The sequence below is a fragment of the Schistocerca gregaria genome, chromosome 6 (genome assembly GCF_023897955.1).
Source record: "Schistocerca gregaria isolate iqSchGreg1 chromosome 6, iqSchGreg1.2, whole genome shotgun sequence".
NCBI lineage: Eukaryota > Metazoa > Arthropoda > Insecta > Orthoptera > Acrididae > Schistocerca > Schistocerca gregaria.
Window position 1 is genome coordinate 442,042,559 of NC_064925.1, and position 14,360 is coordinate 442,056,918.

Below are 14,360 nucleotides of genomic sequence, written 5' to 3' on the forward strand. Positions count from 1 at the left end.
GTACACGCTATTAAAAACGCGTTGATATTGATAATAGTGTGGTAAAAGGTATTTACATGTTATGGACCCTACTTACACATCAGTATTCTTTAGAAACTATGTTGTTAACATATGTTTTTGTAACTTTTTATGGTTGGACACAAAGTACCTTCTTGGTAATTCGCATAATGGAAAATGCGTTGGTACCGCTAGGATTAATGGTGAATATATAGAGAAGGACTAACAAAACTGCCAAATTTGATGTTCGAACCTTGATTTTTTCGATGTGACAAAGCTTAATGTATACCCCTCGTATATTAACAGAAAACATTTATCAGACGGTATCAGGTACACTATTTCTTCCTGACGATGCCATGGACTACAGGAAACCAGATTTCTTTAAATATGGATAAAAGTAAGATAACAAAGATAAGGACGCCGATACTATTTCATGAGAAGGTTAATTATGCAATTCAAATCTTATAAGTATTTAGTATTATGCAATGGAATCATCATTTAATATCAGCATTAGTGTGAACGAATTCTTCAAACAAGACTCTAGTGTGACCAGTTATGCAGCAGTTCGTAGCATTTGTAGTTCTCATGTAGACATGATAATACACTGAACAAATTCAGAGATTCGTTGCTAGGATCGTAATACGTGTGCGTAGCCCATACGAAAATGCAACAGAAATGCTTGAAAACTTAAATAGGACTCCTTAGAAGAAAGACGATATACTTCTCTTGAAACGAGGTTTCGTAAATTTCGAGAAGCTGTGCTACTATTATACGGTCCGCATCTTTTACTTCACGTATGGATGAAGAGAATAAGAGAGGCCGCACGGAGTGGCCGCGCGGTTTGGGACGCCATGTCACCGATTGCCCGGCCACTCCCGCCGGAGATTCGAGTTCTCCCTCGGGCATGGGTGGGTGTGTTGTTTTTAGCATAAGGTAGTTTAAGTAGTGTGTAAGTCTAGGGACCGATGAACTCACCAGTCTGGTCCTTAGGAAGTCACACACATTTGAAAAAGAGAGATTATGGTTTATGCATAGAGCGGTTATTCATTTTTCCTTCGTTTGATACTTGAATAGAATACGACAGAAAATTTACAAATTGAGTTTATTAGCACATTCAGATGCAGATTACAACGGTGGAGCAAAAATTAAAGTAACAAGCCCTCTGTGAGAAAACGGTTTGTACAGAGAGATACACAAAGTTACCAATGCAACAGCACAAGATATCCACTACGCTGAAGATGAGTTCGTGTGCAGTCTGCCACACCTAAATGCAGGGAAGGGCTTGAATCAAGTCACAGAGCTGCACATTGTCGGGAAACATAACGCCTGTGGTTTCCCTTTGCTTTCAGCCATTCGCTGTAGTAACACCATGTTGGCCTAACTTACAAGACCACATCAGTCAATCATCCAGATTGCTGTCCCTGCAATTACTGAAAAGGTTTCAGGAACCCCCTGCTACTCCACCCTCTGCACAGATATCCCTCTGTTGTGATGCCACCTACGATTAACCTACCTGCATCGTTCAGGACACAATCTGTCTCAACCCACCACGGCGACATGTAGTTCATATGATATTAAATATCCTTAGGTCCGTGGAATATACCTCTAAAGTTGTCGTAATGTCTACATAGTCCGTTTTACTGCTTCAAGTGATGTTAGAAGGGGAAATAGTTGGAAATCAGAGGTCAGTAATTCTGCTAAACAAGGTGGATCGTAATTCATATCCTTCAGGTCTTCCGTAGAATATCTTCCAGAAAACTCCGAAGATACCAGTAGCAGATAAATGAGACAAGTATCGATAGCTATTGTAACAGCTGATAGATTCAAGTGGAGCCCAGAACAATGTTCAAGAGAATCGCACACCAAATTGAGGATTTGTCACATGACGAACTGTTTGGCTTTAGAAAAGGTAGAGACACCAGAGAGGCAGTTCTGACACCAAGCTTGCTCGTGGAAGCAAGAGTTAAGGAATATCAAAGAAATATCTTCGTCTCTGTCGGCATATATAAAAAAGTTAGACCACGTAAAGTGGTGCAAAGTATTTGAAATTTTCAGAAACATAGGCTTAAGCTACCTAAAATGACGGTTCGTATAGCGTCCGAAAAGAAAATTTAACTATAGACTTCGAGAGCTGTAAATGGTGTGTTGAGGAACCACTTAAGGATTCTAACTCCGGAAACGTCATACCACACAGCGTCGAACTTAACAGGGTAAAATTCTGCAGCTAGGCCATCGCGTTGCCAGCACATGGTACAAAATAATAGCTGATGCGGCAGGAATTAGTCTCAGATGAAAACCGATAAAACAATGTACTTCACCTTAACTAGGCATTCATAATATAATAAAAGACAGCAGATAGCACCATAATTTTTGCAAAGACCAGGCAATTTCTCTTGCCACTGTACTAACCTACAAAAAGGAGACAGATGTTACTATGTCTACGATAGTTTTTAATAGCGTGTCACTTCGTAGGATGTCTACGTGACAGACACACGATTCACGAATGACATCAATTTTAACTCACACATTTGAAATGCGGATTTCCACGAAAAAGAAAAAAATAATTTAACTATATTTCATACCAAAATCTTAATAAAATTATTTATACTCACAAGACACAGTAATACTAATGAATGGAGGTACGCACATGATAATGAGGTTCGTAGCTTACACAAACAACTACATGTAGCAGAAAAAGTTGAAGATAAGAGATTGCAATGGTAGGCAATGTCATTAGACCACCAACAAATAGGACCATCAAGAGAGCTACATAACAGCTTTCTTTTCCTTGACTTCTGAAATCCCCACGTAAAAGATATCGTCATAATACGAGGGTGGCCCAGAAAGTAATTTCCGATCGGTAGCGAAATGGACACCACAGTGAAAACCCGATGAAGCTTTGCACGGATGTGTCGGATAGTGTCTCTAGTATGACCGTCGATCGCATCAAGACGGTGTTTTCAGTTGTGAGCTCACTGTGAGCGAGTTAAGGTGCCTAGAACAACAATGTCACCCGCCAAGTAGGAGTGCCCGCTGAGAGACTTCGCCTAAATGAATGCAGCCCACCTAACACTACTACCACGCGGTTCCTTCTTCGTGGAAATTCTCAGCCGCACTCTGCAGGGGCAGTGAAAACTCTCCTGCAGCCTTTTCGATGAGAAGTGTTCGATCACCCACAACACAGCCGTAATTGGCTCGTCCTGACTACCATCTCTGTTCACATGAAACACTGGATACGAAGACAATACTTGGGCGCAGGCTACGCGCTATAGACCAGCGTAGAGAGTTATGGGAAAACACAGGCGGCTGCCTTCTATGACGATGGTGTTGGAAATTGCTATAAGTTGGAGCAGCGACTATGTAGACAAGTATCTGGAAAGTGTAACTAACTCTTGCAAATAAATTGTTTCTGATTTTCACTGTGGTTTCCATTTGGCGACCGATCGGAACTTACTTTCTGGATACCCTCATATTCAACATTATTTGACAAAAATGAAAACACAGACTGGGAAATTATTTTTAGGGCGGAGAAAGTAGTTCAGTATCATTCATTTTGTAGTGAAGAGCCTCCGTGCCTTTTTCTTCATGTATAGGTCTTCAGCCAAAATGTAACTTCTAAATGATGAAACTTTTTTAAAACACCGTACGTTGTCACCTTTATTAAGCAAAGTGCTTTTATTCCTCCATATATATATATATATCACATTACTGGCCAATTTCGGCCATTGGCCATTTCAGACATAACCCACATCACCAACGCTGTACATTTGAAAGTGGCCAAAGGCCGAAACTGGTCTGTAATGTGAAATATATACATGGTGAAATATATACATGGTGAAATAAAGGCTCTTTGCATACTAAACTGCCAACGTATATTACCCTTTACGTCTTGTACAAATTAGTAGCCGGTCGGGGTGGCCGAGCGGTTCTAGGCTCTACAGTCTGGAACCGCGCGACCGCTACGACGGCAGCTACGAATCCTGCCTCGGCCATGGATGTGTGTGATGTCCTTAGGTTAGTTAGATTTAAGTAGGTCTAAGTTCTAGAGAACTGATGACTTCAGAAGTTAAGTCCCATAGAGCTCAGAACCATTTGAACCAACAAATTAGTAATAATAACAAAACCAGTAATAAATGGAATTATTATGCGTCTACAGAACCGAATCTGAGATCAGTGTGGTTGAAGTTTCCCTTCCCCGCCTGAGAGGGCATATGCAATATTCGGAAGTAAAGGAAGAGAAGTGTCAGTGGCAGTGAGAATCTGAATCGAACTGGAGGTATTCTCCGACGACTTTCATGGCTCTACGTGTTCGTGTATATTCCATAATATCAATAAAATAGGCATCAAAATTGGGAACCACGAAGAGACGAAGTCAAGGATTTCTACTATCTTGGAAGCAAAATAACACATAATGGGTTAGGCAAAGTGGACAAGAAAAGCAGACTAACATAGGCAAAGAGGGCATTCCTGATCAAATGAAATCAATTTGTATCTAACTTCTGCCTTATTATGGGAATACATTTCTGAGAATGTACATGTAAAACACAGCATTGTATGGAAGTGAATCATGGACGGGAAAAATGGAAAAGAAGAGAACGGAAACGTTTGAGATGTTGAAAATTGTATGAACTAATAATACGAGGGTTATTCAGAAAGTTAGGAACGATCGGTCTCGAAATGGAAACCACAATTAAAATCCGATGACGTTTTGCACAGGTGTGTTGGACAGTGTCCCTAGTATGCCCGCCGACCGCGTTACGTCATCCTTTTTAGTTCTGAGCACACAGGGAGCACATAAAGATACCCAGAGCAATAGTGTCTCCCGCCAAGTACGAGGGCCTGATGAGAAATTTCGCCTGAAGTTATGCAGCCAACATTACATAACTGTCGTTCGGTTTCTTCTTCAAGACAATTCTCAGCCACATTCAGCAGGGGCAATAAAGATGCTCCTGCATCGTTTTCAATTGAAAATGTTTGATTACCCACAATGCAGCCCGTAATTGTCTCCCTCTGAGTTTCGTCTCTGCTCTCATGAACCACTGGCTATGAAGACAACATTCTGGCACAGACAACGAGCTGTAGGCCCGCGTAGAGAATTGGCGGAAAACACTGGCGGCTGCCTTCTATAACGCGGGTATTGTAAAGTGGGTACAACGCTACGTCTAAGTCGGATCGGCGACTATGAAGGTAAGTAGTTAGAAGCTGCAGCTAACCGTTGCAAATAAAATAGTTCTGATTTTCACTGTGGTTTCCATTTCGCGACCTATCGTTACTTTCCGAATAGCCCTCGTATTAGAAATGAAGAGGTTCTCCACAGAATGTAAGGAGAACACTGACAGGAAACAGGGACACGATAACAAGTGTTAAAGCGCCTAGGGGTTCCTACCGTGTTAATTGATGGTGTGGTAGAGGATAAACACTGTAGAGGATAACAGACTGGAATACATCCAGCAAATAATCGAGGACAATGGTGCAAGTGCTACTCTGAGATAAAGAGGTTAGCGTAGGAAAAGAATTATTTCCCGGCCACTTCAAATCAAGCAGTAGAAGGATGACAACAACAAAAACACGTGCAAGCCACCAAACTGTGTGCGCTTGTGGGGCGCAGTTAAAATGATTCCACGCGATAAGCAGATCAGTGTTCTAATACGATACTGTACAAATCTTCATTTTTCACAACGTTCCTTTCTTCATAAGTTAACGAACATCAGCATAATCGGTTGTATAGCATTAGTCACATAACATTCATTTACTAGATATCTGCATTACCCTCCTTTCTTTGTCGCCCTTTTTTAAGTACTGCAGTCTCTTAACGTAATGCTTATGTTACTGCAGACGTCAGTCACTCGTTGAGACTTACATGTACCACCACGTGTTCCATTTTGTTGCTAAACATTTCCTAACTTCACAGCTACGATTCATTTCGGGAAAATCAGAATCATGGCGAAGTTATTCAGCATATTGTCATAAGTCGCGGAGTGGAGAAAATTCTGATGTTTTCGTGATCTCAATGTCGATTTGCGAACGCGCTGGAACACCGTGCCACAGAACGGAAAAATACTTTATGTGGATTACTGGCCACAAATCCATCCACCGCCGCACAGTACACTTCTACGTCTGTGAGTATGGAATATGCACGCTACGAAAACCGATTTTGGTGCACTTCAGCTGCGATCTTCAGAAACTCCGTAATTAGCCAAGGGGTGTGGCACGATGAACGTTCAGATTATTCACTATAACAACACTGCACAACGGAATTAAATGATCACTTTTTCAAAACGCCTCAATTCCCAACCATTGCGATGCTTAAACTTGAAAACTGGCTCAAAAGTTGCGTACAACCGTTCTCTGTAGTGGTGCAAAATTGTGGCACGCTGCGATGTCACGCTCGGCCTCCACGATGCTTCGAACACCAAGGTGTAGACACATGCGAAAAACAGGCCACAGCTCAGTGGTTCGTATGTCGTGGAAGATCGGTTAATTATGTCGCATTGGCACAAAATTTCACAACAATTCCACTCAATGTCGCCGCGGAAGGTCGTCACATTCCCGTTACTCACATTTCACCCCTTCTTTTGACGCCTCTGCAATGAAGGTCGGAAGCGCGACATCCGCTGTTGTTCTTGTGAGTAGCCGATGAAATCGTTCCAGACAACCGCCGCTCAGTAACAGGACAAAAAGGCAGCGGGGAGAGGGGGGGCATAAAAGGCCACAAAGAAATCACGTCTTTCTTTGGGGAGTTGATTCCAACACATTTCGAAGTCGAAAACGACTATTCGCAGGGCGATAAGCAATAGGAAGACATTCTTTACAATCTTTGACAATGCTGACACTGTCGGGAGTTTCAGCCTTTCTATAACGACACTGTCTGGCTGCAGCCCCACTACACGTTATCGCGCCCTTTTGGAGCGCAGTGCGACCGCAGTTTTTCATATTGCGTACGAGGTGGAACCACAAGGTAACGTTCAAAACTATTCGACGAAATCTGAACGTGATCTAAAACATTTAAGGGTGCTTGTGCTTTTCCAGCGCTGCTGTTTTGTGACCTCCTGTGGCGTGAACGGGGCAACGGCCTTGCCGCAGTGAATACACCGGTTCCCGTGAGATCACCGAACTTAAGCGCTGTTGGGCGTGGCCGGCACTTGGATGGGTGACTATCCAGCCGTCATGCGCTTTTGCCATTTTTCGGGGTGCACTCAGCCTCGTGATGCCAATTGAGGAGCTACTCGACCGAATAGTACCGGCTTCGGCCAAGAATACCATCATAACTACCGGGAGAGCAGTGTGCTGACCCCACGCCCCTCCTATCCACATCCTCCTCTGAGGATGACACGGCGGTCGGATGGTCCTGGTAGGCCACTCGTGGCCTGAAGACGTGCTGTTGCGTGATCACAGGAGGATGTGACAAAATGGCAAAAATTACCTCTAAGAAACGTTAAGTGTCACACACCCGCCTTAGCTAAGCGCTTTAAAATTGTAGTTTTGCAGACAGAACCCATGTCGTCAGTACCAGACGCCTGCAGGTAGCCTACATTGCTGCTCTGGCGCAGCGACAATTGCAGCGACAATTGCACCTGATAGCAGGCCATTCGGAATCAGAGCTTATCGAAGGGGTTACTGGTCTGCAAACACCAAGACCTTCACACGGGTTTTCTGTGCACAGATACGTTTTTAAAAGTCCCGTCAAAGATGGGCAGGTGCCATTGCCGAGGGTTTTGCCGAACTGGCGGTCTTAGAGGGCGTCTCTTCGGTTTTATTCACGCGTGAGTCTACGTCGCATCATCCGTGCTCACACCAAGGAAGGATACACAATAGGAGCACTAAAAAGTGTAAGCTCCCTTATCTGCATCCACTCACGCTCAAATTTTGTCGAATGGTTTTCAACGGTCCATAGCGGTTCCGACCTGTAAATGAGAGCAAAAATTGCAATCACACTTTCTTTCAAATGGGTGCGATCAGATTGAATGTAGATGCAGCCCCATAATAAGAGAAGCTGTATCAAAGGTTGGGAAGAACTTCCTCCTGTTGCTCATCGAACTGCAAACTGTGTGGGAACAACGCCCCAAAGAAAGGGATGGTATTGACGCACTTTATGCTTGCCCCTGAGGCCTTTTCGTGCCCATTCTAAGCGTGATGTGTCTGGAATGTTTTCCTCGGCCACTCATAAGAAAATCGCGAGTTTCAACGCTGGGCGTCGAGGTTATAACCTTCATCGCAGAGGCGTCAAAAGATGGGGTTAAATGTGGGTAAGAGGGGGAGTGACGACGTCCCGGTCGTGTGAATCGTCCACGGCGACGTTTGCCAGAATTGTGGAGAAATTTTGTGGCATTGTGACATTATCAATCCTCCAGATGACCTTCTGAGCTGTGGCTTTGCTGTTCAAAGTGTTGCAGGGCGTCACACTTTTGCACCTTTACAGAGAAAGGTTGTATGCACCTTTTAGCCAAATTTCAAACTTAAGCGTCGCAAAGCGTGGAATTACGAGGTTTCGAAAAAGTGATCCTTTAATTCTGTTGTGCAGTGTTATTTTCAGTCAAACGAATCTTCAAAGATCATAACCCCTACAACATGCGCAACCCGCCTTACTGCACTGCTTCGCAGTTCCACCATGTGTGCGCTAAGTAGGCGTATCGACTGAATAGCATACCACACTGAATTCTTTAGCCCACTGAAATAAACTCACATAAATTCACTAAAATTATCAGAAATTCCGGAAACATTGCTTACAACAGATCTCGTCATTTTTCGAAACACTCTCCTTCTCGGCGGAAGCAACGTACAACACTTTTACAAAATTACTCGGACGTGTAACCTCATGTTCTCATGTTACTAAAGATGAATGAAGTCTCTGCCAGACGAGGGCGCATAAATTTTTTTTCCCTTCCAGAATGCGGTATCGTTCTCAATTCTGACTGGCTGACAGCACCATAACATCCCTTCTTGACCAATACCCAGTCCCGAATTTACTTTTATTATTTTTTAAACTCAGTGTTTTCTGAAGTAAAAATAATCTTAATGTTCTCACCTCTTCAGTAGTATTAAGAAAAGAGGACTAGACTTGGCTTCTAGCTACTTAATATTATGGATATCACACCATGTGCGTGACTCGATTACACAATACTATTCACACGCTCAATCATCATTAACGTTCATTCGCTATTAACAGATCCCAAGGATATACTCCCTCACTCACTCTGAAAGTACGACAAATGAAAATAATAACGACAAATAAATGAATACAGTAATTATTGTTTGAAAACTAAAAAATTACGTAACTTTTACTGTTACAAACATAATACTGTCTAATTAACTGTGTAGCATAGAAGTGCTACTATAAGCTATCCTCTGATGGATTTACAAAAATATTTTAGTATATCAGGATGTAGCTTCTAATGGGAAGTTTTTCTGGTCGCTCTTAATATGACCGAAATTATTCCAAGCATGGTACTGAAACTCGTACAGCAGTTAACTACACAAAATTTCATCTCGATTGGTGTACGGTAAATGACTTCATTAATTCACAGGTCAGTGAGAGTTTAAATGTACTGCAAGTGTACATGCATGTGACTGGGCCTGCAACCATCAAGCGAGCTCAGAGACGACTGGTGGCAAACTTGCCAGCGTGGGGGCGTGTTCAGTACACCACCAGGCCACTAAACAGCAGCAAGAAGCATCTCACAGCTTCCTATCTTCAGAGTCATATTGCTACGCCACAGCATCAGATATTAATATGAAAATGTGGAAAGAGTTCCCGAAAGTGCACGTCTGGAGAAAATCATTTTTATGCAGTGAGACGTAGAAATTGAGCGACAGAAATTTGGAGGAGAAACTGGAATCAGTTAAAATATGGCAATAACGCAGTGTTACAGATTAAGTGGACAGACAAAGTCTGTAACGAATAAGTACTGGTTTTTTAAGCAAGCACTCGTGGTACGCTCTTACGGGAAGGAAGGAGATATCACTGAAATATTTTCTACAGCATTAAGGAAGAGGCAACCTGATGCTGGAACGTGACGTAAAAGAAGCGGTGGAGGGGGAGGGGGTGGGGGGGGGGGCGATAGTAGATACAGTCCGAGACTATAGAGGCTTAATTTATTACATGTGCCGAAGCAGAAAATTATCCTAATTCTTCAACTGAAAATCGTTAAACAACCAGACCTGAAATAACGGATTTTATCAGTAGTCCATGGTAATAGATAAAGGCAAAGAGGATGTTGGATGCAGAAGTTACACATGAATGAAGAGGTTAGCAGAAGATGGAGGCCACTATCGAACCAGTCAAAAGGCTGTTGACTTCATAAAATAAAGTTAGAGGTTATTTTGTTCAGATATTTGAATCATTGAATCAGCAGTGGTGCTGATGCCTGCCTACCTGGTCGCGTTAGGAGAAGAATGTAAATAAAAATCAGTTTTATGAAATTGTGGTACTTCTGTGGAACCTGGCTGGAGGTTGTGCTTCGCCTCTTATTTTACTACTTCGAAAATTCCAATTTACAAACTTTATTTCTGGTTACGAAACCTCACAAGTATCTTCTGTGAAACTGTTTGCTTCATATTTCCTCAGTACCTTAAGAATAGATGAGAGGAAAAGATTAGACTGCCCATGAATTTAAACTGAAGTCATTAAAAACGAGCTTCCAGTTATATTCTCTTGGTGTCCGTTAGTACTTGTTCTCGTTATTTTTCTAGTCGACATTTTAATGAACTGTAACAGTCCTTTGTTTTCTGTCTTGTACAGTTTAATCAACATTTTGAATACATTTCTTCTTAAAACACATACAAACGATACCAAGTCTAACTTACGACTCCAAATTGTCAAAATTTAACACCAAAGAACTTACGTCAAAAAGTAGACAGTTCATGTAACAGTCTTTAGATTTTTACAAATGTTTCAATTATCAATAGTAATAACAATAATTTGAAATGTAATTTCAACAACAAAAATTTCGAAAAGAATAAATTACACAAATTTGAGTGAAACACTGTTCATCCATACATTTTGTATTGATACATATGTGAACATGATGCAAATAATATTAAGAGTTTTAAATATAAATGTAAAGACTTGGAAGTGAAGTCTGACTGACTCGTGTAGTGTGTCAAATAGGGTATGGTGTTCCCCAGTACACAATGAGAGTGCAACTCGTTGTCGTGCGGTAGCGTTCTCGCTTCCCGCGCCCGGGTTCCCGGGTTCGATTCCCGGCGGGGTCAGGGATTTTCTCTGCCTCGTGATGACTGTGTGTTGTGTGCTGTCCTTAGCTTAGTTAGGTTTAAGTAGTTCTAAGTTCTAGGGGACTGATGACCATAGCTGTTAAGTCCCATAGTGCTCAGAGCCATTTGAACCATTTTTTTTTTTTATAAAGTGTTATGGTGCTCTGTTCACCTTCAGACTTAACGTGGTCTTATTGTAAGTTCGTGTGTTTTAATGGTCAGAGTCAGTTACCATAAAATTATTCTGCGTTGTAAACCGCTCCATCTTGTGAAAGTTACCAACATTTCGCCCAGAACTGCAAGTGGCCTTTCTTAGGGTATGTACACTACTGGCCATTAAAATCGCTACACCACGAAGATGACGTGTTACAGATTCGAAATTTAGCGTTAGCAGATAGGGGCGTTTGCAAGACAACAACCATCTGCAGGAACAGTTCGACGACGTTTGCAACAGCATGGACTATCAGCTCGGAGACCATGGCTGCGGTTACCCTTGACGCTGCATCACAGACAGAAGCGCCTGCGATGGTGTACTCAACGACGATCCTGGGTGTACCAATGGCAAAACGTCATTTTTTTCGGATGAATCCAGGTTCTGTTTACTGCATCATGAACGTGTTTGGTGACATCGCGGTGAATGCACATTGGAAGCGTGTATTTGTCATCGCCATACTGGCGTACCACCCGGCGATGGTATGGCATGCCATTAGTTACACGTCTCGGTCACCTCTTGTTCGCATTGACATCGCTTTGAACAGTGGACGTTACATTTCAGATGTATTACGACCCGTGGCTCTACCTTTCATTCGATCCCTGCGAAAACCTACATTTCAGCAGGATAATCCACCACTACATGTTGAAGGTTCTGTACGGGCCTTTCTGGACACAGAAAATGTTCGACTGTTGCCCTGGCCAGGCCATTCTCCAGATATCTCACCAACTGAAAAAGTCTGGTCAATGGTGGCCAAGCATCTGGCTCGTCACAATACGCCAGTCACTACTCTTGATGAACTGTGGTATCGTGTTGAAGCTGCATTGGCAGCTGTACCTGTCCACACCATGTAAGCTCTGACTCAATGCCCAAGCGTATCAGGCCGCTATTATGGCCAGAGGTGGTTGTTCTGGGTACTGATTTCTCAGGATCTATGCACCCAAATTGCGTGAAAAAGTTATCAAATATCAGTTCTAGTATAATATATTTGTCCAATGAATACCCGTTTATGATCTGCATTTCTTCTTGGTTCTTGGTGTAGCAATTTTAATGGTCAGTAGTGTAATACAACTACGGTGAAGAAACTTCACTGTTGCCTCCACATATACTTGAAACAAGTGTTAATTGTGTTGGTGGTGGTGGTGGTGGTGGTTAGTGTTTAACGTCCCGTCGACAACGAAGGTACACTCCTGGAAATGGAAAAAAGAACACATTGACACCGGTGTGTCAGACACACCATACTTGCTCCGGACACTGCGAGAGGGCTGTACAAGCTATGATCACACGCACGGCACAGCGGACACACCAGGAACTGCGGTGTTGGCCGTCGAATGGCGCTAGCTGCGCAGCATTTGTGCACCGCCGCCGTCAGTGTCAGCCAGTTTGCCGTGGCATACGGAGCTCCATCGCAGTCTTTAACACTGGTAGCATGCCGCGACAGCGTGGACGTGAACCGTATGTGCAGTTGACGGACTTTGAGCGAGGGCGTATATTGGGCATGCGGGAGGCCGGGTTGACGTACCGCCGAATTGCTCAACACGTGGGGCGTGAGGTCTCCACAGTACATCGATGTTGTCGCCAGTGGTCGGCGGAAGGTGCACGTGCCCGTCGACCTGGGACCGGACCGCAGCGACGCACGGATGCACGCCAAGACCGTAGGATCCTACGCAGTGCCGTAGGGGACCGCACCGCCACTTCCCAGCAAATTAGGGACACTGTTGCTCCTGGGGTATCGGCGAGGACCATTCGCAACCGTCTCCATGAAGCTGGGCTACGGTCCCGCACACCGTTAGGCCGTCTTCCGCTCACGCCCCAACATCGTGCAGCCCGCCTCCAGTGGTGTCGCGACAGGCGTGAATGGAGGGACGAATGGAGACGTGTCGTCTTCAGCGATGAGAGTCGCTTCTGCCTTGGTGCCAATGATGGTCGTATGCGTGTTTGGCGCCGTGCAGGTGAGCGCCACAATCAGGACTGCATACGAGCGAGGCACACAGGGCCAACACCCGGCATCATGGTGTGGGGAGCGATCTCCTACACTGGCCGTACACCTGTGGTGATCGTCGAGGGGACACTGAATAGTGCACGGTACATCCAAACCGTCATCGAACCCATCGTTCTACCATTCCTAGACCGGCAAGGGAACTTACTGTTCCAACAGGACAATGCACGTCCGCATGTACCTCGTGCCACCCAACGTGCTCTAGAAGGTGTAAGTCAACTACCGTGGCCAGCAAGATCTCCGGATCTGTCCTCCATTGAGCATGTTTGGGACTGGATGAAGCGTCGTCTCACGCGGTCTGCATGTCCAGCACGAACGCTGGTCCAACTGAGGCGCCAGGTGGAAATGGCATGGCAAGCCGTTCCACAGGACTACATCCAGCATCTCTACGATCGTCTCCATGGGAGAATAGCAGCCTGCATTGCTGCGAAAGGTGGATATACACTGTACTAGTGTCGACATGTGCATGCTCTGTTGCCTGTGTCTAGTGCCTGTGGTTCTGTCAGTGTGATCATGTGATGTATCTGACAACAGGAATGTGTCAATAAAGTTTCCCCTTCCTGGGACAATGAATTCACGGTGTTCTTATTTCAATTTCCAGGAGTGTATTAGAGACGGAGCGCAAGCTCGAGTTAGGGAAGGATTGGGAAGGAAATCGGCCGTGCCCTTTCAAAGGAACCATCCCGGCATTTGCCTGAAACGATTTAGGGAAATCACGGATGGCCGGAGACGGGATTGAACCGTCGTCCTCCCGAATGCGAGTCCAGTGTGCTAAGCACTGCGCCACCTCGCTCGGTAAAAGTGTTAAGTAACAGTGTGTAAGAATTCAAAGTTGTTTTGTCACAATGGTATTACACACCCTGATGAAGACCACTTGCGGAAGTGCTCTAAACTTTCGTACATCTTACAACGCGACGCAGTCTTCGACCTAGAACAATTTCG

The 14,360-nt window shown here is 44.1% G+C and overlaps 1 protein-coding gene across 1 annotated transcript in view; it reads left to right on the forward strand.

Annotated features, from left to right (window-relative positions):
- The window catches only part of LOC126278302 (protein CBFA2T1-like), a 1,072,749-nt gene that overhangs the window by 837,487 nt on the left and 220,902 nt on the right, over nucleotides 1–14,360 (forward strand). The gene's annotated exons all lie outside the window — the stretch shown is intronic.